We start from the raw sequence: 26,176 nt of genomic DNA on the forward strand, positions 1-26,176 counted from the left end.
GTCTGCAGTCTCTGGCCATTTCCTGTACTACGTATATGTATTCACAGACTCTTGACTGTCTCCTGTAGTATGTCCACAATCTCTGACTGTCTCCTGTAGTATGTCTGCAGTCTCTGTCTCCTGTAGTATGTATGCAGTCTCTGGCCATCTCCAGTAGTATGTCCGCATTCTCTGACCATCTCCTATACATTATCTAAAGTCTCTAACTGTCTCCTGTAGTATATCCGCTGTCTCTGACTGTCTCCTGTAGTATGTCCGTGGTCTCTGACAATCTCCTGTAGTATAGTATGTTTGCAGTCTCTGGCCATCTCAATAGTATGTCCTCAGTTTCTGACTATTTCCTGTACATTATCTGCAGTCTCTGACGGTCTGCTGTAGTTTGTCTGCAGTTTTTGACTGTCTCCTGAAGTATGTTTGCAGTCTCTGACCATCTCCTGTAGTTTGTCCACAGTCTCTGACCGTCTCCTGTAGTATGTCCACAGTCTCTGACAATCTCCTGTAGTAGGTCCTGGTCGAGCCCAGGTCTAAAGCTGTGTAAGGTCCCCCACATTTTCTGATGGGTGCCCTGACACCATCAAGTAAGAAGTGATATCCAACCATGATGGTGTCACCCCAATCCTTGACAGCACACGGATTGGTATGCCAGCACCATTTACAGGGACCAGTTTGGGGTGTGACCATGTGCTGATAGCCCAAAACTAGTCTGTTCAGCGCTCTGCAGGGTACTGTGGCAGACTAAACAGGAGAGAGCCCAGAGGGGTGATGGGGGTGAGATCATGATTACTGCACCAGATAACACCAACCCTAGTGACGCCACTGCATTTGCAGACTGTTCCTTATTTTGAAAATGTGTAATATAAGTCTTAAAGGGGGCTTACTAATACACATACCATCTTGTGTATGTATTTCATGTTTGTACGTTTACTAGCATTATGTATTACACAAAGTATTATATATGAAGATAGCAGACCCTACCTGCAATTTACTGTTACTATGTTACTAAATGACAAAGACTGTCACAGACTGCTCACAAATAACCTAGGATTGTCAGAAATTGCTTGCATGTAAAAAATGACTGTCAGAGACTACTTGCATATTTATACATTCCAATGTTCTTCCATTGACAGGGAATCTGATCTGTAGATAATGCAAGCCAAACTAGATCTAACAGAAAAAAAGAAACAATAATATATGACATCAAGAAATATTTTCAACCACCGAAGATCATCCACGTGTCATATACTATAGCCAAAGGTCCTATTGGCATGGGGCCAAACTCCAGGCAAACTACTAAATACAGAAAAGCATTTCTCTCTATGGTAGAGATTTATACAACTCTATAATACTGTAAATAACACCATCCTGTCTGAGAGGGGAGGAGACCTCATATATCTCTGTTGCCTTTAAGTATTTATTTTATATTTATAGTATTTATAGGTGTTATTTCCTCAAAGATTGTAACTGAACAGTGAAAGGAGAAGCAGCACACTTATGAGCTCATATCTTCTTGTACTGCAGCACCATTGATTGGATCCTTGTGCTGCTTCTCCTTCCTCCACGTTAAGCTCTGCTGTACAGGGACTGGAAGATCCTTTGGATGCTCACCTTTGTACATTTATTAATATATCACTGAATGCAGAGCTGAATTCATTTGTGTCTTTTATATCTACATGGAATTCAACTTTCAATGTACAGCTGATCCACCAGTGGCGGGTATCCAATTTGCACTAGAGCTATACAAGAAGGGAAGAGTCCTCCTCTCTTCCTGCAGGCCAGTCTGACCCTGCTTTAAAAACCTTTAACTTCAAAGTACACTAAAAACTTAAATCAAATACAACAGCTTCCTTCCTTCCTTCACCCTCATGGCAATGTGCTTAGTATTAAAGTGGTTGTAAACCCATACATATGTATACCCAGTGAAGTGACTATCCTCAGATGAAACAAATCTTCCTACTTAAACTGTACCTGTTTATCTGTAGTATTCTCTTCTTTAAACCTGTTCAAAGTCCAGAATGTATACAGCTTGTCTGAGCTTTCAGAAAGCAGGGGGTGGAGGGGATGTTACGTTCTGCAGAGCTCAATGAGAGCTGATTGGTGGGAAGGGACACATCCCCCTTCACACAGCACACAGAAACAGAGCTGAGGTTGTCACTCACAGGCTATGTGCTGGAGCTCCCTCTCCTGTCACCTCTTTTTTATCTCTTGGTGTCACGAAAACTTATCAGAAGTGACTCATGCAGATAGCAGAGGAAAAAAGCAACAGACAGACACTTAGAGCTCTGGATTGAGACAAGTACACACTATAGAGGAATATGCTTTGTTCATATTTCATGTCAGAGGTTTACAACCACTTTAAGTGCAAGTTAAATGGAGGAGCAACATAATTTCTTTTCAAATCCCAGACAGAAGATAGTGGGATGTGGACTCTGATAGTATGATCATCTGTCAGTAAATGACTAGTTCCATGTGGCAGATGCATAATCATTCGAATTGTCAGTGCAATGATGACCTGAGCCTGTGTAGCACTGTCTCCATGCAGACCACTTCAGTCGAGTGCTGCTTATACCCTTTACAGTGATTGCGTAACACACTGGAGAGGAGGGGGCCAACGTAATGTAGAGCAAGAAACACTCAAGTGTCAGTGCATCTCTCATATCTTATGAGCAAAGTGCAGTCAGCTTTCTTTTTTTTTCTTAACCTCACTTGATATTTGTGCTTGGACCAATTCTCACCATAGTATCACCCTGTAAACATACCCAGTATGCAGGTTACATGCCTTGTTTCATAAATAAATACATTTGCAGTAATAAACAATAAAATATATGTTCTATGCTCATATTTCTTCTTGGAAGTAGGTAAGAAAAGAGAGCAAACTGTAGTTGAATTGTCTCTTATGCATTCTGGAGGACCATATGCAGGCCCTTTTTTCACCTACTGTTTGGCCCATTTGTTTGTTTTAATGTTTACTCATACTAGTGACAGAATCATTTTCTTAAGAATGGCTTATAGTAATTAAAGCCTAAGTTTAGTAAAAAATAAAACAAAAAGAATAACATCAGCACAAGGGACATTTCTTATTATCAGTCAGATGTGTCCCTTATGCTGCTGGCTCCTGGTTTAATCTAAGTTTTCCTTCTCTGATTTCTCTCCACTCCAGTGTGACGGGTTAATAGAGCCGAGTGACCTGTCATTTGCACCCTTGAAGAGTGTCGACTATGCCTGTTCTTTCCATCCAATTCCTTCATTCAGAGAGGCTGTACTATAGCTTCTATGAATGAAAAGCTCTCTATGAATGGAGGAGGCAGAACTTTTATTCATTTGCCCATCCCTCATTCATAAATAGCTTTTCATTCATGAGAGAGATAGTACAGCTTCTGTGAATGCAGAGGTAGGTGAAGCAGGGGTGCATAGTTGGTAGTCTTGATCAGTGCTTATGATAGGTCTCTCGGCTGTATTAAGCCCTGCTGCACCGAAAGGTTACGGGGGGCAGTGGGGAAAGATTTCAACTAAAGCAAGGGCCAGCACCACAAAGGACACATTGAATTGATCGTTACACTAAAATAGCCTTGCATCTAAACTGATGTGCCTCTGAAAAGCAATCTACTGTGTATTGTAGTGTTCAGAAAAGCAGATACATTGAGGATGGAAAGATGTCTTGGCACAGTGTGTTTACATTTAAAATGAATAGTGCTGCATCAAAAGGTAATATCATGTGCATTGCAGTTAGGCATGGTAAAAGCATGTACCATAGTGCTAAGTGTAAATCCCGCCCAAGATGTATATCTACATTAAAGGTTAAATTTGTTTGTTACAATTTTTCACTAAAAGTATGATTTTTCTAAAAGAGAAATATATGAACTACAGCAAGAAGCAGTGAGTAGCCAAATATTAACTCCCATGGCTTAATACACACATCTCTACTTAGACAAAAATTTTACAAATATGCACTAGGATGGAAGGCATTGGGGGGGAGCTTGGTGATGTGAGTGGCAGGCATATGTAGTTCGCAATAAAGATCACCACTATTATCTACACTATTTAACAAAAAACAATAAATTCTATTTAAGGGTGCACAAAACCCTCCACAATGTATCAATCTGCTAGTATAATATTTTCAATATACACCATATGGAGTAAACCCACTACATAACATAAATACTTTTGTAATAAAGTTGTATTAGGAATATATGTACAATTACGCAAAAAGTACAAATATCCAAGTATGTCATATGACATCAAGCATAGCACAACATTAGTAAATGCTCAACTGTTAATTGCAATATTTAACCAACAAAAAAAATCATACTTGTATATAGGTAAAGTGATATATGGCAGCTTATGTTCAGAAATATATACAGAAATCCAGTACCCAGAATGGAAAAATGAGAGGAAAAGCAGAGCCAGACACTGGTGAAAAAAGAGAGGAGGAGGAAAAACCCAACATTTCGGGTTTGTAAGAACACCGTTGCTCAAGAACCTCCTGACCATGCATTTAAAACACACATCTCTACTTAGACAAAAACTTAAAAAAAAGTTCACTGGGATGAAATGCATCGGGGCAGAGCTATGTGATGTGAGTGGCATGCCTAGCCTGGGTAAGCATGGAGGGCTTCACTAGTGCAATGGGGAGCATTGTAGGGGAAAGTTGTAGATGGAATGAGGCATATGCTTGTGTATAGACAAGTATTCTATATAGTGGCTGTGGTTGTATACCCAAATTTTATGTGAGTGCAATGATTTCTTATTACTACTCTTATTAAACTTGTGGGATTTACCAATATCTATTGATGATGATGTGTATGATCAAGAGACATACAGTTGAAAGTGATGGAGATTGTAGCAGGAGAGGAGACCTCTGGATATAGGTTGGAAAGTATTGAAGAAAAAAAGAGATTGTAATCCCTAGGAGTTTCATAAATAAGAGCCCTAGACTTTCTATAATTACAGAGGCTAGTAAACTGATGGCTGAGTTTTCCATTTTGGATGGAGGGACTCACAACTATAGGGGAAGTGAAGATTACAAAAACACTTTGGTCATCCAAGATCAAGTCACTTTGGTGTTTTTACACAAACCTTAGGCCTCTTTGAAACACCCATTCAGGAGCAGAAAAAACTGCCCCCAATTACCCACTTAAAATCTAAAATAAAACCAAAGGAAGCTGGTTACATGCCATGGTGTGATAGTTTGTGTTTTGGCCTGTTCAAATTTATAAAAGTTTACAGACAGGCAGCACTGCCTGTTGTACTCGGCCATTCAAGTCAATAAGGGCTTGTCTTGACCACAAGTCAAACACATGGCTTGCATTTGTGGTATAGTAGTCCCATTGTAAATTGCTCTGCAAAAAAAGGAAAACAAAAACAGGCATTTAGGAGGCAGCAAGACTGCTTTTCAGAGCATGGGCTAGTGTGAACCTAGTCTTATATATGATTTGAAGAAGATTCTAAAGAGACGTTTTTGTATCACTTTTGATTCATTTATCTAACATTGGATAATAACATAGGTGATTGGGACTATTAAGGAGCACTACATTGTGTCAGATATATTTAGGCAAATATTAACACCCATGGGTTAATACACACATCTCTACTCAAAACATTACTATGCAGCAAGATCACTTGGATTTTAACTGCTAGTTGTATAGGGATCATGATCATCCTTTGGTCTATTCAAAGCCTCCAGAAAGACCTAAAATTGTATGATACTGTAGAATAGAAAGGCGGCCACCACCCCTCTAACAAGGGTGATGGGACAGATGCAGGCTATATAAAGTATTCACAAACATGATCCATAAATAAGTGCACTCTATGAGACTTGGCAACAAAGATAATATTCAAAAACATAGTTATATCAGGTCTGTATCTTGAAAAAGACAGGCTGCGCTTCACCAAAATGTTGACCTGCATAAACAATGCTTTTGAATATTATCTCTGTTACCAAGTCCTGTAGAGTGTGCCTATTTATGGATTATGACATATAAAACTGTAATGGGAGAAATAATGGAGGCCAGCTATTTACTGGGCTCTCTCATTGGCTTTAGAATATATTGCAAGTGTCATTTTTAAAGCCAGCTTTATTTTAGCCTTCTCCTAGTTTCCTGCTTTCCTTCCCAGGCCTGCATCAACTTTTTTACTTGCCTAATCCTCCCCTCTGGCAATAAAGGAGTTAAATAGCATTGGTTAATCCTCAGCAGAAAATTCATTGCAGATTTAACTGAATTATTGTTGCCCATCTACTGCCTAGAGGCTACTGGCTTGCGGATTTAACTGGGAAAATGACATGAATGTGGAAAAGAGCTGACGTTTTATCTCCTCCTCCTGTGTTAATCGCATTTATTTAAACGTTATTGCCAGAAAATAAAAAAAAATCATTTCCAACTTTCACAATGAAATCTTTTGATAGGAAACATAATTTTCACTTGGCGTCTCCAGCCGTCAATACATTGAGACACAGTGAATGTGGCTTTTATATGCAGTACCCAAAAGCTGAATTCCCCAAACTGGCGGCTCTGAATATCAAAAATTGAATGTATTTTTTCCCTCTGCAACTAGATGCATAGATTACCTTTAGCGGAAGATCCGATCTCCCATCTTGCAGACAGTAACCAGTAAACTGATTAAATTCCACAAGCCATGTATACATATTATTATCTGTGTGGAAGTGTTTTTCAAAAGTAATTGCCTTGGAAATATGGAACGAGGTGTAAATCTTCCTCTCACTCCTGGAAAGATAATCTTGTGGAGATAAATCCTTAGCTCGAGAAATGATGAGCTTTTGAAGAGCGCTGCACTTAATTCATAATAAAAGGGAAACTAATTTAGGAGGAGATTAATCTTTTATTGCTTGGCAAATTAGATATATAAGGACTATGCATGTCTTTTTTTTAAGGTGAATAGTTATTAAAAGTTGCTAAAAATACCTCTCGGGATTGAGATGTTGTGTTAAAGGCTTTGCCGTGTTGAAGGTCAGGATACCTTTTAACTGAGCATCCTAATTCTTTGTAACAGATTCTTTGAGGATTTTGTCCGCGCTGCTTATAGAGGTGCTTTCTTATAGGTAGCTATCTTGGTGTGGTAATCATCGTAGAAATATGGTTAAAGAGCAAATCAAAGCAAGTAAAATCAATGAGTGTGCTAGCAAGGCTATCAAGGCAACAATGTTACCTGGCTAGCCTTCATTTGAATGATATATAATATTTTCATTGCTAAACATGGCTTGGGTTTGTGTTGATTGGCAAATGAATCATGGTTTCAGGTTCATTTAGCTTGTTTCTGAGATGCTTTCAAGTTTCATGTATGGGACAGAAAAGCAGTTCTGTAGCAAGCCCATCAACAATTGTGGTTTCTTGGCAGGGACTGCAGCCTCTTGCATGTAAATAATGTACACTCACTGACTATTATATTAGGTACAGTGCTTGCTAGTGCCAAGAAAATATCCCCCACACCATTACACCACCACCACCAGCAGGATGGATCCATGCTTTCATGTTATTTATGCCAAATTCTGACCCTACCATCTGAATGTCGCAGCAACCAGTTTGCCCATTCTCCTCTGAGCTGTGACATCAACAAGGCATTTTGGCACCAACAAATATGCCACATTCAAAGTCACTTAAATCCCCTTTCTTCCCCATTCTGATGCTCGGTTTGAACTCCCCATTCTGATGCTTGGTTTGAAATCACAGACTTAGGATTGGTTGTTTAGGCATTTCACAGTTTCCTGGCAACTAGAAATTAGGAAACCAATCTGTCACTCCAAAGGAAACATGTCTGCAGCCTAACGATGGCATGATTGTAGGCCAATCCAGGAACATTTCAGATAGTTAAAAAACTCCTAGGTCTATGGTCTAGGCCAGTTTTTCTCAACCTTTTTTTTTTAAAGGCACCCTTTAAAATTCTGCACATATCAAGGCACCCCATTCTAAAATGTAAAAAAAAACAAAATTAATAATTTTACATAACATAGCAACATTCACACATGTAGGGCACCCAACGTTAGAACTGATTTATTCTTCCAAAGCAAATCCATTTTTGCACGCTGGTAATGACTAGTATTGCAAATTCCCTCACCTCATTCAACTCATGTGACCACAGAGCTGATGGAGAGGGGCAGGAGAGGTTCAAACAAGGATGTTGTGCAGGTGTCCGACATCCTTCTTATCAACCAATGACATCACTGGCTGTTAGGATGCCAGCGACTGGAAGGTTGTAATGGTGCACAATTAAAATCTGTGGCTTAGTATAAGTAAATGGCAGGCTTGATCCACACGCTGGCTTGTATAAAACTTTTGGGTAATTTTTAGACATTTTGCCAAGGCACCCCTGAAAAAACCTGAAGGCACACCAGAGTGCTTAGGCAGCCTAGTTGAAAAAAGCTGGTCTAAGCAATTTTCTGGCAACAGAGATGTTGAGAGTAGGCCCTCCTTAAAAATATACACAGGGGTGTTCCGAACCAATTGGGTTGGTTGTGAATCTTTCCCACTTAACATTGTTCTTGTGTCCTAGTTACATAGTTACATGCCTGAAAATCCAAATCCATTCATTTTTGAGTGAATGGTAGCAAGAATAATTACCATCTGTCCTCTTATATCTTTTATGGACTTTAGTACCTAACCCCAACCTTTGCTGTAGAATACCCATAACCCACCCTTCAATAGTTTAAGAACAGAATGTATGCTACTATCCTATACTATGCCAATGGTGCTGAAAAAATGAATTCACCCACATTATTATTATTATTATTATTCAGGATTTATATAGCCCAACAGTTTGCGCAGCACTTTACAATATGAAGGGAGACAGTACAGTTACAGTACAATACAATAAAACACAAGAGGATTAAGAGTGCTCTGCTCATGAGAGTTTATAATCTAATAGGGTGGGGCAAGTGGTATAAAAGGTTATAACTGTGGGGGATGAACTGATGGTAGTGATAAATGTTTAATTGGAGGAGTGATAGGCTTCCCTGAAGAGAAGAGTTTAAAGGGATTAGCTAAAGGCAGCCAGAGTAGGGGATAGCTGGACAGATTGAGGTAGAGAGTTCCAGAGGATGGGAGAGGCTCTGTCTAAGTCCTGGTAGGAGGAGAGACAAGGGACCTTGAGAGCAGGAGATCATGATTGGAATGGAGAAGACAGTTTGGGTGATATTTGGAGTCAAGTTGGTGATGTAGCAGCTCAGTGCAGAGTTGTGAATAGCTTTGTATGTTGTTGTTAGTATTTTGAATTTAAAACCCTGGGCAATCAAAAGCCAGTGGAGGATTAGCAGAGTGGGGTTGTAGACACTTTAATTTACATATCTTTGTCCCTGTCTGCAGTGGACATCCAGAGTTCCTGGTAGATCTATGGTACCAGTGCCCGATTTAGCTACCTGGCATAGAACCAAAATGAAATATCTGTGTTTGGCCATCTGACATTTTTGCTGACCTTTGAAAAATAATTCTTGGAAATACCATATTGCTGATGTCTCATAATGAAACTCATTGCTCACATTGATCGGAGGGTTAGGGTGTGAAATGTGACTTATGTGACTTAATATGTGCAAATTAAATCAACACATTTTAAATGCTAATTGTCAGTATAAACATTATCTTAGAATACAATAATAATGACATGAACCGAGTATAACACAAAATATTTTCTGTAATACATATGTCCAGTGCTGAAGACCAGGGACCTTTACTGGGGCATGGATTTCAGGGGACAGATGTTTAAAACATTGAATATCCCTTGAGCTCATTTGAAATAACAGATAATGATGTGACTCTTCGCTAACCCTTATAATATTTGTCTTACCTTGCACTAAACCACCCTTCCTTTCCCTTACCATTTCCCAACTTGTCTTGCTGAGAAAGAGCCTAGCTTGCTAGCATTTTAAAATAGTTCTCAGGGACACTGATGTTAAGACAATCTAATTCTTAGCCAGCGGCATGAAATAAAGCATTGGTATTTCATACATATTAAAGTACATATGTTGCTGGAATAAAATATAAAGTGAATACAAGCATCACGTTTCTTCATCCCTTCAAGTTTGTCTAGGGACCGCTGAAATCCATAATACTCTAGCCTACAAAATTTGGTAGATGACAAATCTTGAAAGCTGGTAAAGAAAATCAGTGTAAAAGGTGGTGGCTGAATGATGGTATAAAACACCTCCTCCACATACCACTGGAATTTAAAACGATAACAAATTCAAATTAAAAAATGTTATATATTGTATCTTACCAATCATTATATCTAGTGGCAGGATTAGTTTACTTTTAGAGGCTTTTTGTGGTGATCTGGCCAGTAACACACCTCCTGTATTAGAGTGCCCTTACTCTGGATCAACGTGCACAGAGGGCACCTTTGGGGGGAAGGAAGTGTTGGATGTACTAGCAGATTTAAATACACAAACAATACCAAATTGAAGCCAAACACCAGCTAATATTTTATAAGTAGCTACATCAAATTTGTTTTTATTTCTTGTTGGGATAAAGGTTTTAGGCCCCTTTCACACGGACATTCTGTATGTCCGTTTTTCATCTGCCCATTTATGGATGAAAAACGGACACCCATGTATTTCAGTGGACTAACGGATGTAAACCGATGATCATCTGTTTACATTTGTTAATGTCCGCATCTGTTAACATACGTTTTTTTGAATGGAAGAAAACCCTATTTTTCTTCCGTAAAAAAAAAAGCAGAACAGATGAGAAATGGATGTAAACAGATGAAAAACAGATCTAAACAGATGTAAGTGGATGAAAATGGATGTAAACAGATGCAAAACGGATGTAAACGGACATACACTCCGTTTTTGCATTGGTAAAGGATGTAAAAAAACGGATGTAAACTGTTGAAAAACGGATGTAAACTGAGGAAAAATGGCTGAAAAACGGATGTAAATTGATGAAAAACTGATGTGAATTGATCCTTATTTTCTTGAAAAAACATGACGGAACTGATGAAAAAAATGGAACGCCCGTGTGAAAGGACACTAGCATTAATAAAGCTGATCATTTGTAAACACCCCTGTCAGTGTTAAATAGTTTGTCTCAACTCTGTAATTCATATATCTGCAAGACAACTTGTTCTTTCTTACTGGCTGGATCACCAGGTAAAAATAAAAGAAAGAAAACGTAAAAAAAAAGAAAACCAATGCAGCCATCACATCTAGGAATTGGTATACTGCAATATGATATATATTTTTTGCTTTGGGGTTTAATACTGCTTTAAAATGAATCTAAAACCAAAACAGAATAGAGAAATGGTTAAACCTGAAAGTTGTATTACTGTTTGTGTTCCCCTCTTTGTCCTGTGAACACTGGCAGTGGGACAGAAAGTGATTGCAAATCCAAAATGTTACAGTTGTTCGCCTCACTTCGGAGACATTTTCTCTATGAGTTTCCAGGAAAGGAAGTGATAGGAAATCTTACCGACAAGTCACAGACAGAATAGAAAAAAATGAATTTGGCAGCAGGATCTAACCCTTTCCCAGCCTAAAATTAAAAGATACTGTAAGGTTGGGGTAAAATAATTGATTATTTTGTATACACGTAGTTATTTTCTATGGAATGGTGTTTACCTAAAGCCAAGTAGTACTCTGTAAGCAGCTCATCATGGGGTTTTCATTAATGGTACAAAGACTTGGGATGAGCATTTAACAAGGAATAATCACCAAGCACTTTACTGCGGATGATGAGCCTGCCTGTTAATGTATGCCAAATTACAAAAACATTTATTTCCTATTCAAAGATTGTATTTCTAGTGGAAAAAATTATTTCTACTAATAACAGTTCATGCAATTTCCCACCCATTCTTCCTGCTTGTATCTTTTATGTAGTGTATTTTTGCAGTCTCCCCCTTCAGTGGTGTTACATAACCTTCTGTGCTTTATACATGTATCTTTTGCTCCTTTGTCTTCACTGATTTTTATAGGAATTGAATTCTTTTTTAATCTCCTACTCTTATCTTTTAAAAGCAAATTAAAAAACCCACTTACAAAAATAATGTTAAAACCAAATAATACATATTCTAAATATTTTCCAGTGTTTGTAGAAAAAGCAGCCTTTTTGCTGCCACTTTGTGTATATGTTTGTACAACTTAAAAATTATAAAAGTGAATATAGATCAATAATAAAAATGCATAAATAAAGTTTACAAAACCCACAAATAGTGAACAGACCTACAGTATGTCCATTTTATACTACGTATTTCAGGAGTTGAAAGGATGCCTATAAATTCTTACAGAAAACTATATCAAACATCATATAGCAAATAGTTCTTTGATGATGATGATGAGCTAAGGTTGATATATATCCTGCCCTTCTAGGGGCTATTGTGGCATAGGTATGGAGTGAATGACATTTCATGCAAAATTATCAGAAGGAACAAGCATGACAATATTTCTCGTAACATAATAGAATTAATGATATTTATGTGATCAGTACAGTATTCATCTGTAAAAAAAAATGAGTGGCCAAGACCACAAATGCTCAGAAATGAATCCATTACAGTGCAAAACAATACAATACATCATTGTTGTATTCTGTCTTATCAGAGTTTTTGTAACTCTAGTAACCTCTTCGTTTTTGATATGATATTAGTCCGATATTCTCATCGTGTATAAGAGGCTTAAAGTGACACCAAAGCTTCATTTAAAAAAACAATAACAAACATGTCATACTTACTTGCCCTGTGCAGTGATTTTACACAGAGCAGCCCCAATCCTCTTCTTTTCGGGTCCCCGCTGGTGTACCTGGCTTCTCCCCCTCGAGCAATGCCCCCAATGAAAGCAACTCACCCCCAGGGTCACTGCTCTGTGCGACCATAAGACACATAGAGTCAAGGCTCAGACCCCCCCATTGGCTCACTGAGTGAGATTGACAGCAGTGGGAGCCAATGGGCTCCTGCTGCTTTCCCAGCCAATGAGGAGAAAGAGTCCCTAGACAGAACAGGCTGTCATGAATGTTGCTGGATCAGAGGGGGCTCAAGAAAAGACTGGGGAGGGAGGGGAGTGCTGCATACAGAAGGTTTTTTACCTTCATACATAGAATACATGAAGGGAAAAAAACCTTGAGCCTTTAGAACCACTTTAAGCACCAGACTTTTTTGTTATGTTTTAATTGCCTATAAATGATTGTTTCACATAAGGTTACTCTGGATGTTTGTCAAGACTGGTGACAGGTGTTCCCACATATTTCTGTAAATATATAGTATGTATGTTTGCACATTTCATTACTAAAATGTTTGTATTACAGTAATTATTTTCAGTTTTTCCCTCTATATCCTCTGTATCATGTGTTCTGTCCAATTGTTTTATGTAGGATAGCATTTAACAATTAACCCATGCCCCACTTCATAATGTACAAAATATTTCTATTTATCTTTCCGACTTAAATCACCTGACAGCTGAGCATACTCTGAAAGAGTTCACTGAGAGAAGTTCAGTAACAGATTATTTTGGACCTTACAAAGTGAGTCATCTTGGAGGGTCTAAAAAATCATAATACTAAAGGCTAAACTCATTAAGCTATAATTGGTTTAATAAAAACTCCTATTTTTAGCCATAATGGCCAAAGAGAGCTGAAAATTGCACTTACGTGGCTGAAAAAAAGGATGGTTATGGCAAATTGGGAATTTGGTCTTATATGTGCAGTATGTACAGGTGAAACTCGAAAAATTAGAATATCGTGCAAAAGTTCATTTATTTCAGTAATACAACTTAAAAGGTGAAACTAATATATGAGATAGACTCATTACATGCAAAGCAAGATAGTTCAAGCCGTGATTTGTCATAATTGTGATGATTATGGCTTACAGCTCATGAAAACCCCAAATCCACAATCTCAGAAAATTAGAATATTACATGCAATCAATAAAACAAGGATTGTACATAGAACAATATCAGACCTCTGAAAAGTATAAGCATGCATATGTACTCAATACTTGGTTTGGGCCCCTTTTGCAGCAATTACTGCCTCAATGCGGCATGGCATGGCAGCTATCAGCCTGTGGCACTGCTCAGGTGTTATGGAAGACCAGGATGCTTCAATAGCGGCCTTCAACTCTTCTGCATTGTTCGGTCTCATGTCTCTTATCTTTCTCTTGGCAATGCCCCATAGATTCTCTGCCAAAAGCACCAAACCCTGGTTCAATGACCGTGGGATTACTGTGCTTGATTGGCCAGCAAACTCGCCTGACCTGAACCCCATAGAGAATCTATGGGGCATTGCCAAGAGAAAGATGAGAGACATGAGACCTGAACAATGCAGAAGAGCTGAAGGCCGCTATTGAAGCATCCTGGTCTTCCATAACACCTGAGCAGTGCCACAGGCTGATAGCTTCCATGCCATGCCGCATTGAGGCAGTAATTGCTGCAAATGGGGCCCAAACCAAGTATTGAGTACATATGCATGCTTATACTTTTCAGAGGTCTGATATTGTTCTATGTACAATCCTTGTTTTATGGATTGCATGTAATATTCTAATTTTCTGAGATTGTGGATTTGGGGTTTTCATGAGCTGTAAGCCATAATCATCACAATTATGACAAATCACAGCTTGAACTATCTTGCTTTGCATGTAATGAGTCTATCTCATATATTAGTTTCACCTTTTAAGTTGCATTACTGAAATAAATGAACTTTTGCACGGTATTCTAATTTTTCGAGTTTCACCTGTATTTGCTTATATAGATTTAACAGAAGGGTGGATTCAACTATAGCAATGTTGATGACCTCTGTGACTAGGAGGAGGCAGAGCTGAAGCCTTTCTGATACTTTGTAAACCAGGCGGCCTCCCGCACGCGCTTCCATTTTTTCTTTTCAGAGCTGACTGTTGAGCAAGATCGGCCCTTGGGAAGCTAGCACCCAACATGGTTAGAATCATGGCGTGACTTGGATGGAGCTTTGAAGCTTCAGGTCATTTGGGTTTCAGTGTTAATGATGTAGTCAGTTAATGCATTCTTAGACTCTACAACATAACCAACCTTCTGCCATTCAGCTGTCAAATTTCACAGCCTTATTTAAAGAAAAGGCTCTAGCATTTACAACTTGAATGTCATTAGGTGAGGTGTTGCACTAATCTGAGAGAATCTGAGGCCCTCTATACAGCCTGAGCCCAAGGCTGAGCACAGAAGAACTGATTTGAGAGAAACCTTGTGCCTGTACTGCACCAGTAATGTTAATATTCACTATATTAAACATGGCAGGTTCACTTTTACTGTCTCTATACATCTTATGACCACACATTAGATCAAAATGACAACTTTTACAACTCTGTCATGTCTGGTGATACATATACATGGGCAGTTTTCCCAATAGCCAAAGCCCTATTGGGAAAGGCTTGTTTTCCTGCTGTGGTAAATATGGAACAACTGCTAAATGATCACATATGTATTCCACTATTTCCCTGGAACTTATCCATGAATGGTAGAAATGCTTAGAATCTGGTCAGTGACTGGCAGGCTTGACAGCATTAAGATATATGTGGGGACCTAGGCATAGTGGGTCCATCAATGGTGGGATAGAATCTAACGAATGCTTTTTGAGTCAGGCATTGTCTGGTCATAACCTCAGATTCAGGAATGTTGGCCAATATATTCCCCTTATTAGCATTGGTGCCAGTATGTACACTAGTCCTTGCAAATTTTAGCTTGAACTATTACACATTTTGAGGAAGTACTGCACTTAGATCCATTTCCTCACTGCAATATTTATGATCGGTTTTCACATTCTTCAGCTGCTCTGAATAGGTTGTCTTCTAAGTGTCTACTGCAAACCCTAAACCTGCAATTTGTCCTTATTCTGTATGCATACTCTGTGGGCTGATTTCATTCTCCATCTGGTTCTTGAGGAATGTATGTATTCCTATGAGCGGTGCATCATTCTGTATAAGCTCTGCTATCTGCACATTTTGTGTGGCAATTAAAGGCTATGTTCATCCCTGTTTAATAATGGAAATATCACAGTTCCCCAGGAAGTGAGTCAAGTAGCAAAACTAAACGTTCAGTTGTCAAGAGAACTGAACATGAGTTCAGTGTGACTTTTATGCTGCATGAATGAAGGTTAACCTCCTCAGCTGGGTATACCATAATTAAGGGGATGTGTCTGCCGGTCCGTTATTACAAGTCTGCAGGTTCAGTGTGGTGCACACCAGCCACTGTTTATAAGGAAAGGATATGGCTCTTTTGAAACAGGTTCAAATATGTGTGAGATAACTAAAAGAAGATGGATTTTTTAAAGTCTTTTCATGCATTTATGTGCAGATAAACACATACCTCAAAGAAATACATTGATCTGCAAACATCTTGCTATTAGGGAACCATTGAAGCCTATCAGTTTATCGAAAGAGTGTGCATTGTGAACCAATCAGCATTTGAATCAGCAAATCGCAATGTGGATTAGCTACTATCGGCAACATACTGAGAGTTATCTTCAGTTCGCAAGTCTTGCTTTTGATGCTTTGTGGTGGTATGGTGGCAGCCCCCATTATCAATAAATATTGATTTGACATTTGAAATACATTCATAGAACAGTAATTAACACAAAATTCACTTCTTCAAGAAATTACCAAATGAATCAGAAATACTAGTGCATAGTTGACACATGGTTTGTCCATAGCAATAGTCCAAAATTTTAGCACTGGGTCAGTTTTGAATTTAAAACTCTTCATAACAGTTGAATGTTCCAGTAAGTATAGTTTAAAACAAATGTAAGCATTCAATGTGCTACAAAGTACACCTGTACAAACCTTTACATCCTTGAGTCTCTGCAGTGCTGGTAGGGATGGACAGGGTTTTCCCCAAGGAAGAGGGTGAAGGGTTGGCTTACAGTGAATGACCAGCCTGGCAGCGCAGGAAATGCTGCAGGATGCAAGTACTGCTCTGACCCCATACAGGGGTTCTTAGCTGGACTCAATTTTTATGAATGAAATTTAATTTGCTAAAGCTTTTTTTGAAAATACAATTTTCATCTCTTTTATTCAGTGCTACGGAGCTCTTTCAGTCACCTTCTGTCTACATGTACATGCTTTGGCGTGGGCAGCACATTATTGCAATGGACCAATTGCCTTTTAGTGGCAATATTGTAGACTATGCCTGCATAATAAGCTGTGGCATGGCCACTTATAGTCACTAGCAAAAGTGACAGTGCAGGACCACTTTTGGGATAAAGTTGCTATCCTATAACAAGAAAAACCTGGAAAGATCAATAGATATTATCTTAAAATCAACACATTAAAACAATAAACACATTTTCAATCTATTTTATAACAGACTGTCCAATATGTGCCCAAAACAGAATAAGAGCAGTTATATTTAGGACCTGTAAAGACGGGATTTACGCTTGTGTCGATGGCATCAATTTGAGACATGCTTGAGATCATTAAAGTAAAATTATAGCCAATATTACATCTTTCTCGCTGATGTGGAACATATATGCGGCCTCTTGGCAGTTGGACAACAACTCTGTGTGCTGAGAGCACGCACCCTGTGTGCTCCTAGCACGGACACCAGTGGGGGCTGGAAAGCTTCCGAAGCATACTAGCTATCGGGGGCTTTCCAATCATGTGATTTCTGTGACAGCCAATTACAGCGCTCACATGACCCAAATGACCACCTCTGCCTCATGGCATTTAAAAGCTTTTAAAGGGGCCTGGAGGTGGTGGAGGTAAAGTAATATTATCGCTAACAATATTATAGCCAATTGTTTTATCCTCTGTGTTTGCTTCTCATACTGCTCCAAGCTGTACTGTCCTGTATGTAGGTGCCCCCTGTGCTTGGCAGGACCACTTTTCAGGACCACAGAATCACTTTTTGTGCTGTCCCATTTTGAACTACAAGCTTACATGCAGCCACACACACAGGCAGCCCGAGACACCAAACCAAAGCTACGTCTCTCCTACACAGTGGTGATTGACAGCGGCTCCCTAGTTTTGGCTTTGATTCTGTGTCTCTTGTTCTGCCTGTGTGTGGTTCTGGGAGCAGCTGCAAATAAGCTGGTAGTTCAAAATGAGAGCATGCACAAAGGTGAGACTGTAGCAGGACTCTATAGGTTCTGCCAGGTACAGGGGGGAACCAAATTCAAGAAGTCGAGCAGTGCAGCCATGGACAGTTTGAGGAGCGAGCAGGAGGTGAAAAGAAATATTAAGAGCATGCAAGTCCTGCTATCAGCATCTCATTTTACAAAAAATGGCTTTAGCATCAATTTAAACATATATTGACAGGTGCATGTGACCTTCAGAAGGCCTCTTTATGACCTGCATTTTCACAAACATATACAGGAACCCATTTAGGTTGACACAAGGTTGTTAACACTGTAGTATGTAGTATGCCATAGTCAACAGTCTCCAAGAAGTCTCCAGCCTCAGTTTTAGTCAAGAAGTCAACAGTCTCCAAGAAGACCAAGTGCCTGAACTGAACTGCAGGTACACCTATTTTCTTATCAGTGCTTGTCCTAAGATTAGTTTGAGCTAGAGACTGCGCTGGACCAGTAAAAAGGTTTGCGATATCTATTAGGTGGTTCCATGGGTGAATGATGGTGTTGATCACTCTTTGCAGATATGGGCTGCTACCTTATTGGTATGACAGAGCTGTCACTTCAGCTTAGAAGATACTTGAGTAGGGTGAGAGGTTCTCTCCCTACTTAAGTGCCCTAAGAGGCCACAATACGTTACATACATTTGTACTGTTTGATTATTGTAGTATTATTTTATGTCTTTCCATTACCTCTTCGGTCTTTGGTTATCTGTTTTCTGTGATTTCAGAACTGTATGACAAGGTAGATCATGATTCTGTGGAATGTCAGGTCAGGATGTGAACAGGAAAATTGACTTACGCAATACAACGCTAACATTTCCTGTCTGTCACTGTCCCCATTGTGAAGATATGTATTCCGGAATTATCACACTATAAATCCGAGGATAGTCTTCCCCAACCACCTCCCTTCTTCTCTCTTCTCCTGATGTGCATGCATACCACTGCGTAGATATATAAATATAAACTAATTTCACAGTAATTACCATAATACCATTCAGGATACACAGTTTTGTGTCTATCACAGTATTAAATATATCTCCTTAGAGCCAGACACACCTGGCAGCAGTAAGTATAAAATTTTCTTTATAGGTGAAGAGAAACGTATGCAGGCCATACATGGGTCAAATTCCGAGCTAATTTTTATTTTGAATATCGTAACTAGAATTTTTGTTCAAATTTCGCACCATTAGGGGACCACAGCATCGGCCGGTTTTCATGATGCCATAGAATTTGAGTGTTCGGGCATGTTGGAAATTTTTGGATAAATTTCTAATCAATGAAGGGAGAGTCATGCGAGTAATATAATCAAAAAATAAATGAGCATGAGCTGTGACCTCCAAAGAAAGAAAATTATTTTCTTAAGTAACATGAGGTGGAACTGAAGGCTTGCCTGATCGAATTTAACCACTTGCCTACCGGGCACTTTTACCCCCTTCCTACCCAGGCCAATTTTCAGTTTTCAGTGCTGTTGGTCATTGAATGACAATTGTGCATGCAACACTGTACCCATATGAAATTTTTATCATTTTTTTAACACAAATAAAGCTTTCTTTTGGTGGTATTTAATCACCACTGGTGTTTTTTTTATTTTTGCACTATAAACAAAAAAAGAGCAAAACATTTGAAAAAAAAAGTTTTTCTTAGTTACTATTATAACATTTTGCAAACAGGTAATTTTTCTCTTTCACAGTTTTGCGTTGATGAGGCTGCACTGATAGGCAGCACTGATAGGCAGCACTGATTGGCAATGATGAGGTGGCAAGGATAGGCAGCACTAATTGGCACTGATGGGCTGCACTGATGAGGTGGCACTGATGAGGCAGCACTGGTGGGCATTGATGAGGAGGCACTGATGATGCTGCACTGATATAACTGGCAACTGTATTTACTTTGTGATTTGCTGTGTTATTTGACACATATACCAACATACCTAACGTGGATGCTTTCCAGGCACTTTCCATGTTAAACCAAGTTGATATAATACAGCTCAGAAGAACATTATGACAATTTCTGATTTCAGATTCAGCATCTCTTCAAGTGAAATGTCATCATTATAGTTCTATTTAACAGAGAAGGGAGGGGTTCCAGACAAGGGACATTGATCAGATTTACTATGAGGCACAGCAGGCATGTGGCAGCCTTTTTCTTAACTGTCACCAGCCACACATTTTTTACATCATCAATGAAATTACAATCATAGCATTGGCACTGGAACTGGTACCTTCTCCCTGGGTTCCTCTTCCATTTTGATCAGAGATTGCATGCCTCTTCTGTAATAAGGACCCTGCCTGTTTGCACGTTTTTAGCTTTAGTTCCACTTTAGCCCCTTCACGCCTAAGGGTAAGACAAATCTTAATGCCTAAGCACAATTTTGCAACTTTTACATGTGTTAGTAAAACTGTACATATCATCACAACTGCTTTTTACATTCAGGTGAATTATATCTTGTTTTTGTCAGGTCAAACTGGGCTTTAATTTGTTGGTAAAGGGTAACAGATATCTCCTGACTTTTTTTATTATCAAAGGAAAACTGGCCCAAAATAGTAAAAAAAAACATTTTTTTTTTAATTTAGCTGTGTGTTTCCTGTTACTTCTATAACCTACCACCAAAGAACAACCCAAAATACATTTTCCAGCTCTTGACGATCGCAGTGATACCATATATTATTATTATTATACAGTATTTATAAAGCGCCAATAGTTCGCTCAGCGCTGTACATTACAAAGGGGGACAGAACATGTGACAGAACAATAACAATACAATGCAAAACATGATGGGATCGAGGACCCTGCTCTTTCGAGCTTACAATCTAGGAGGGAGGGGATGGTGGCACAGGAGGAGAAAGCTGTGGAGGATGGAGTGGTAGGAAGAGTGGAGGAGGTCGGCAAGTTAGCAGGGGGTGGGGTAGGCTTCCCTGAAGAGGTGGGTTTTCAGGGTGCGTCTAAAGGAGAGGAGAGTAGGTGATAATCTGATGGGTTTGGGCAGGGAGTTCCAGAGGATGGGTGACACCCTGGAGAAGTCCTGGAGGCGGGCATGGGAGGAGACCAGGGAACTAGAGAACAGGAGGTCTTGTGAGGAGCGGAGTGTGCGTGCTGGGTGGTACTTGGATATTAGGTCGGTGATGTAGTTCGAGGCAGTATGGTGGACGGCTTTGTATGTCAGTGTTAGGATTTTGAATTTGATCCGTTGCACAATCGGAAGCCAGTGGAGGGATTGGCAGAGGGGGGTGGCAGAAACGGAGCGGTTGGAAAGGTGAATGAGTCTGGCAGCCGTATTCAGGATCGACTGAAGCGGGGATAGCCAGCGGCGAGGCAGGCCAGTGAGGAGGGAGTTGCAGTAGTCGAGGCGTGATATGATGAGGGAGTGGATGAGCTGTTTAGTGGTTTCTGGGGTTAGGAACGTGCGTATTTTGGCGATGTTGCGGAGGTGGAGTCTGCATGAGTTTATTAACGATTGGACTTGGGGCTGGAAGGATAGGTTGGAGTCCAGAATGACACCAAATACTCTGGCCTGCAGGGCGGGTTTGATGGTGGCGTTGTTGGACATGATGGAGAAGTCAGTGGGGGGGTGGGGTCCGGGCTGGAGGGAAGACAAGAAACTCGGTTTTGGAGAGGTTCAGTGTAAGGAAGTGGAGCAACATCCAGTCTGATATGTCGCTCAGTAGGTGTGTGATTCGGGCGGAGACTGAGGGGGTGAGGTGGGGCGATGAGAGATAGATTTGTGTGTCGTCGGCATATAGGTGGTAGTTGAAGCCGTGAGAGTGTATGAGTTGGCCAAGGGAGGAGGTGTAGATGGAGAAGAGAAGGGGCCCGAGGATGGAGCCTTGAGAGACCCCAACAGAGAGGGGGAGTGAGGGGGAGGTGACAGCATTATAGGTAATGCTGAAAGAGCGTTGTGACAAGTAGGATGAGAGCCAGGAGAGAGCAGAATCTCTGAGGCCGAGGGAGTGTAGTTTTTTGAGGAGGAGGGGGTGGTCGACTGTGTTGAAGGCTGTGGAGACGTCAAGGAGTAGGAGCACTGAATAGTGGCCATTAGCTTTGGCGATTAGCAGGTTGTTGGAGAGTTTGAGTAAGGCAGTTTCGGTGGAGTGTAGGGGACGGAAGCCGGACTGTAGGGGATCGAGGAGGTTGTTGTCGTTGAGGTGAGAGCTTAGGTGGGTGTAGACTAGGCGCTCGAGGAGTTTGGATGTGAATGGGAGCAGGGAGATGGGTCTGAGGTTGTTCGGGTCATTGGGGTCCAGGGAGGGCTTTTTAAGTATGGGGGTGATGTGTGCATGCTTCAGAGGGGAGGGGAAAGTGCCGGAGGAGAGGGAGAGATTAAAGATGTGGGTGAGGGAGCATAGGATGAAGGGGGAAGGAGGATGTAGGAGTTGTGAGGGGATAGGGTCGAGGGGGCAGGTGGTGAGGCGGGCATCAGAGAGGACCTTGGAGACTTCCTCGATGGTAGTAAGGTCAAAGCTGCGGAGTGTTGAGGGGGCTTCAGTATGAGGAATGTAGGGTGGGGTGGAAGTGGAGGTCAGAGCAGTGGTGGGGCCGTGGGAGAGGGGTGATGAGGGGGTAGCTGAGTGAGGGGGAACCGGGTTGGAGGGAGTTTGAGCAGTGACAGTACACAGTACAGCCCAGGAACAATAGCGCGCATTTTGTTTTTTGTTTTTTTTTACCTAAAACACACTGACACGGATGCCATTTTATAAAAAAAAAAAATCCTGACCTTTGACCCTGACCTTGACCTAAACAATAACCCTGGCACTGAACTAGATCAAACTTTGATCTAGATATTTTTTCCTTATTTTTTTATTTTATTTTTTAATATTTATTTATCTTTTTTTTTAACAAACAGTTTTTTCCATCTATGCAAGGAGAGAGAGATATATACAATGTATCTCTTTCCTCCATTCAGAGAGAAAAAAAAAACAAGGGGGGCGGACTGTACAGTGACTGATCACTGTGATAGCCAATCAGAGGCTATCACAGCGATCATGTCACCTGGAATCGGGAGTCCCGGGTCCCGATCGTTAGAACAGGACCTGGGGCTCCCAGCACAAAGTCAGGTACGTAAATATGCAGCCCCACGGAAAAAAGCCCAGTTCTGTGAGGCCGCATATTTGTGTGACGTTGGCGTGAAGGGGATAACTTACACATTTGCAGAACATAAGTGTGTGCAACCTATTGCATTAGGACATGTACCCCAAAGCTCAAACACATGTGCGTGTGTCTGTGTGTGTACATAGGGGGATATCCTAAAACTGACACAGTAAGCAAGACACCTGGATTGTATTGGAGGTATTGAAGTGGAAATTGGCAGCTCTAAAAACAAACATTTCTGAGTAACATACACTGGAAAATTTCACAACTTGCATTGCTCAGAAGTGACAGTTCATTTTCAATGTTTCACAGATGAGGGTCATGTAATTCCCAGATCCTTTCTAGCATAGGAAGCATTACCTCATAGATATGAATTTGCATGGAACGTCTGTATCCTCTCTCGGTAGTTCTCTCATTGGGACAATTACTTTTCCTATTTTAATACAGCATACCCAAGGAGAGGGGGTAAAGAAAAAGTACGTGCTACAGGGGGGGGGGGGGGGCTCATGTCTACAGGCCATCTTGTCAGGCACTGTGTTTTCTATTCGAATAACAACCATAGTACTTGATAAGAAAAGGCTGCATGTGACCTACATTGCATGCAATTGAAGTGCATCTCAAAAAGATAAGCTACGTCCAAAGAAACGTCACGCAATGCTTCTGAGTTGTCTGTGTACTTTTGATGTGTACTTTTCAATTAAAGCCTATGGGATTTTGCTGACCTGTGTTTTACAGGCGTTCCAAATGCACAATGCCCATAAACATGAGGCTTTAACAAACCTGTTGCATTGTCCTGAGGGGGATATTTATCTACCACCATTCTTTAATGGATGGCAAAGTCATGGATGTTTATTTTATAAATGGCAATGCAAAATTACCCTTGGGTGGCCAGTGTACCCATTAAAGTAGAATTCTAGGCTGAACCTAACTAAACCTAACCTAACTACCCCCTCCCTCCTAACACCTATGCTGACTAAACTGTATAAGAAAGATATACATACTTTCCTATGTTCACCCTGCACTTGTCTGTTCGTATGATCTCCCCTGTGTCAGCTAGCAATGACTGCAGGGGAGAAGAGAAAGCACCAACAACGGCTGGCATGCCTGCGAGTGGTGACATCACCCATAATCTCCTATGGCCCACTGGTTGTCAGCGCTCCCTCCTGCAGCCACATCTGACTGACACAGGGGATAACAAGACCAGACTGGAGAGGGCCAAAAATAAGTACATATATGCATCTTTCTACACAGGATAGTCGGCATAGGTGTTAGGAGGGGGAACATTTTTAAGACCAGTAAGGTTTAGCCTAGCATTCAACTTTAATGACTGAACTGATCTGTCGTTGGACAGCTCGATTCGTAGCCACAGTGTACAGAGCCAATCTGAGCTGCTCTGTACCATGTGATTGCTGTGATTACCAATCGCAGTGATCACACAATGTAAACAGTTTAGTAAAAATATAGTGGTTATTAAATATCATCAGAAGGAAACTCTGTTTCAAAAATGATACAAAATTAATTTGGGTACAGTGTTGCATGACCGAAAACTGACATATGACCTGGTAATTAATGGTTATTACAGGCTGATAGTGAAGTGGTAAAGAAATATATTAAAACATAAAGAATGAGCACTGGTACTTTGGTCGAGATTTAGAAGACCTCCCTCTGTTTGATGAAATGTGTGACCGGTCTGATTTGGTGATTCCCTTTCCTTGCAGAGTGCAGCCCCGTGGACGCCATCAGATGTCATGTGACAGTGCAGAAGGATGTATCTGCCCCCGGAGAAGATGAGGTGGACGATGGGTCCTCTTCGCCTATTCTCTCCCCTCCAGCCCCCCTTAGCTTCCATGACTACTACATAGCTGTATATTTCTGTAAGTTCCTGCATTGTACAATTACCCCTCTCTGATTTGTCACCTGTGTTCAAAATGTTGGAGTTTGTAACAGTAATTTCAAAGAAGAAAAACATTGTATTAAAAAGAAGAAAAATCTAAATTGCACTCAATAAAAATGAATCAAAATCCTCATTGTTTGTTTTCATTTCAGATGAGAAAGACACCTGCCTGCTTCATAGAAATAGGCAGGCGAGAATGGAGCTATTGTCTGCACCATAAACCATTATGCTAGTCAGACAAAGGGTGTATACAAACATGTTTCCACTTTTTAAAGGGGTTATACAGACTAAAAAATAAACATTCTTCTGAGGACAATCAAGTTATTTGATATCAATCCATATGCTCTGTTTTCATTTGTACTGCTTGTAGTTATGCAATCATTCAGGCAGAGGATAGGGGGAGAAGCTGTACAACAGATAGCTGAAGATTAGTGCAGGCATGGTTGACAGAGAAGCCAGCCAATTGAGTGTGATGGTCATAACCTTTCTCAGTACATCTACTGCCCTCTTTTCTTGTAATTCAATTTTCATTGGAGGAAAGAAGATAACTAATATCTCAGTGATTCATTTTTGTGACATTCCTGTTGTTAAACTTTTCTATCTTTGGCCATTTGAAGTGTAAAAAAAAAGAACACTAATGAAGTGTTTCCAATGTGTGGCAGCAGCTGCATTGTGTAATCTTCTTACTTTCTATACCCTTCTTACAGTACAGTCAATGCTGAACTCTGGTGATAAAACATTTCTGCCTGGAGTACACAGGTCACAGCAGGGCACTCTCTCTGCAGCTCATCCATCATGAAAATGTCAATGAATGCAAGGTATTTTGTAGTTGGAGGAGGTGTGGATGAACATTATGACCCCCCTCCTCCAATCCCAGAATGTCTTGGGTTCAAGAAGATGTTTTTGGAATGAATGAGCTGTAGAACGAGCAACCTGCCATGATCTGTACAAGTACCTGTAATAAATAAATAACACAGCAGTGGCCAGAAATTTACACACTTCATTGTTTATTCATTTTTTACATTGAAAATCTCCCAAAAATCACTTTTGGCCACAGTTAAAGCCCAACACCAGCTTTCTATCACTTTAAAATAGTTCTTTTGGACAGAGTTGGGCCAAATGAGCTATTTTCTTCACTAACAGAGGAGCTCCCTGTGAGCACTTTGTTACATGATTACATAGTT

General features: G+C 40.3%; 1 protein-coding gene across 7 annotated transcripts in view; it reads left to right on the forward strand.

Moving 5' to 3' along the window:
- EPHB1 (EPH receptor B1) overlaps positions 1-25,125 on the forward strand; it is a 380,977-nt gene extending 355,852 nt beyond the window's left edge. For all 7 annotated transcript variants that reach the window (XM_089671247.1, XM_089671241.1, XM_089671245.1 and 4 more), the window contains one exon: positions 24,817-25,125. The gene's annotated coding sequence lies outside the window, so the exon portion shown is untranslated. The remainder of the gene's footprint in view (positions 1-24,816) is intronic.
- The last annotated feature ends 1,051 nt before the right edge of the window (positions 25,126-26,176 follow it).

This window comes from Staurois parvus, unplaced genomic scaffold (genome assembly GCF_062004578.1).
Source record: "Staurois parvus isolate SC_StPar_1 unplaced genomic scaffold, SC_StPar_1.0 ptg000102l, whole genome shotgun sequence".
NCBI classification, from domain to species: domain Eukaryota; kingdom Metazoa; phylum Chordata; class Amphibia; order Anura; family Ranidae; genus Staurois; species Staurois parvus.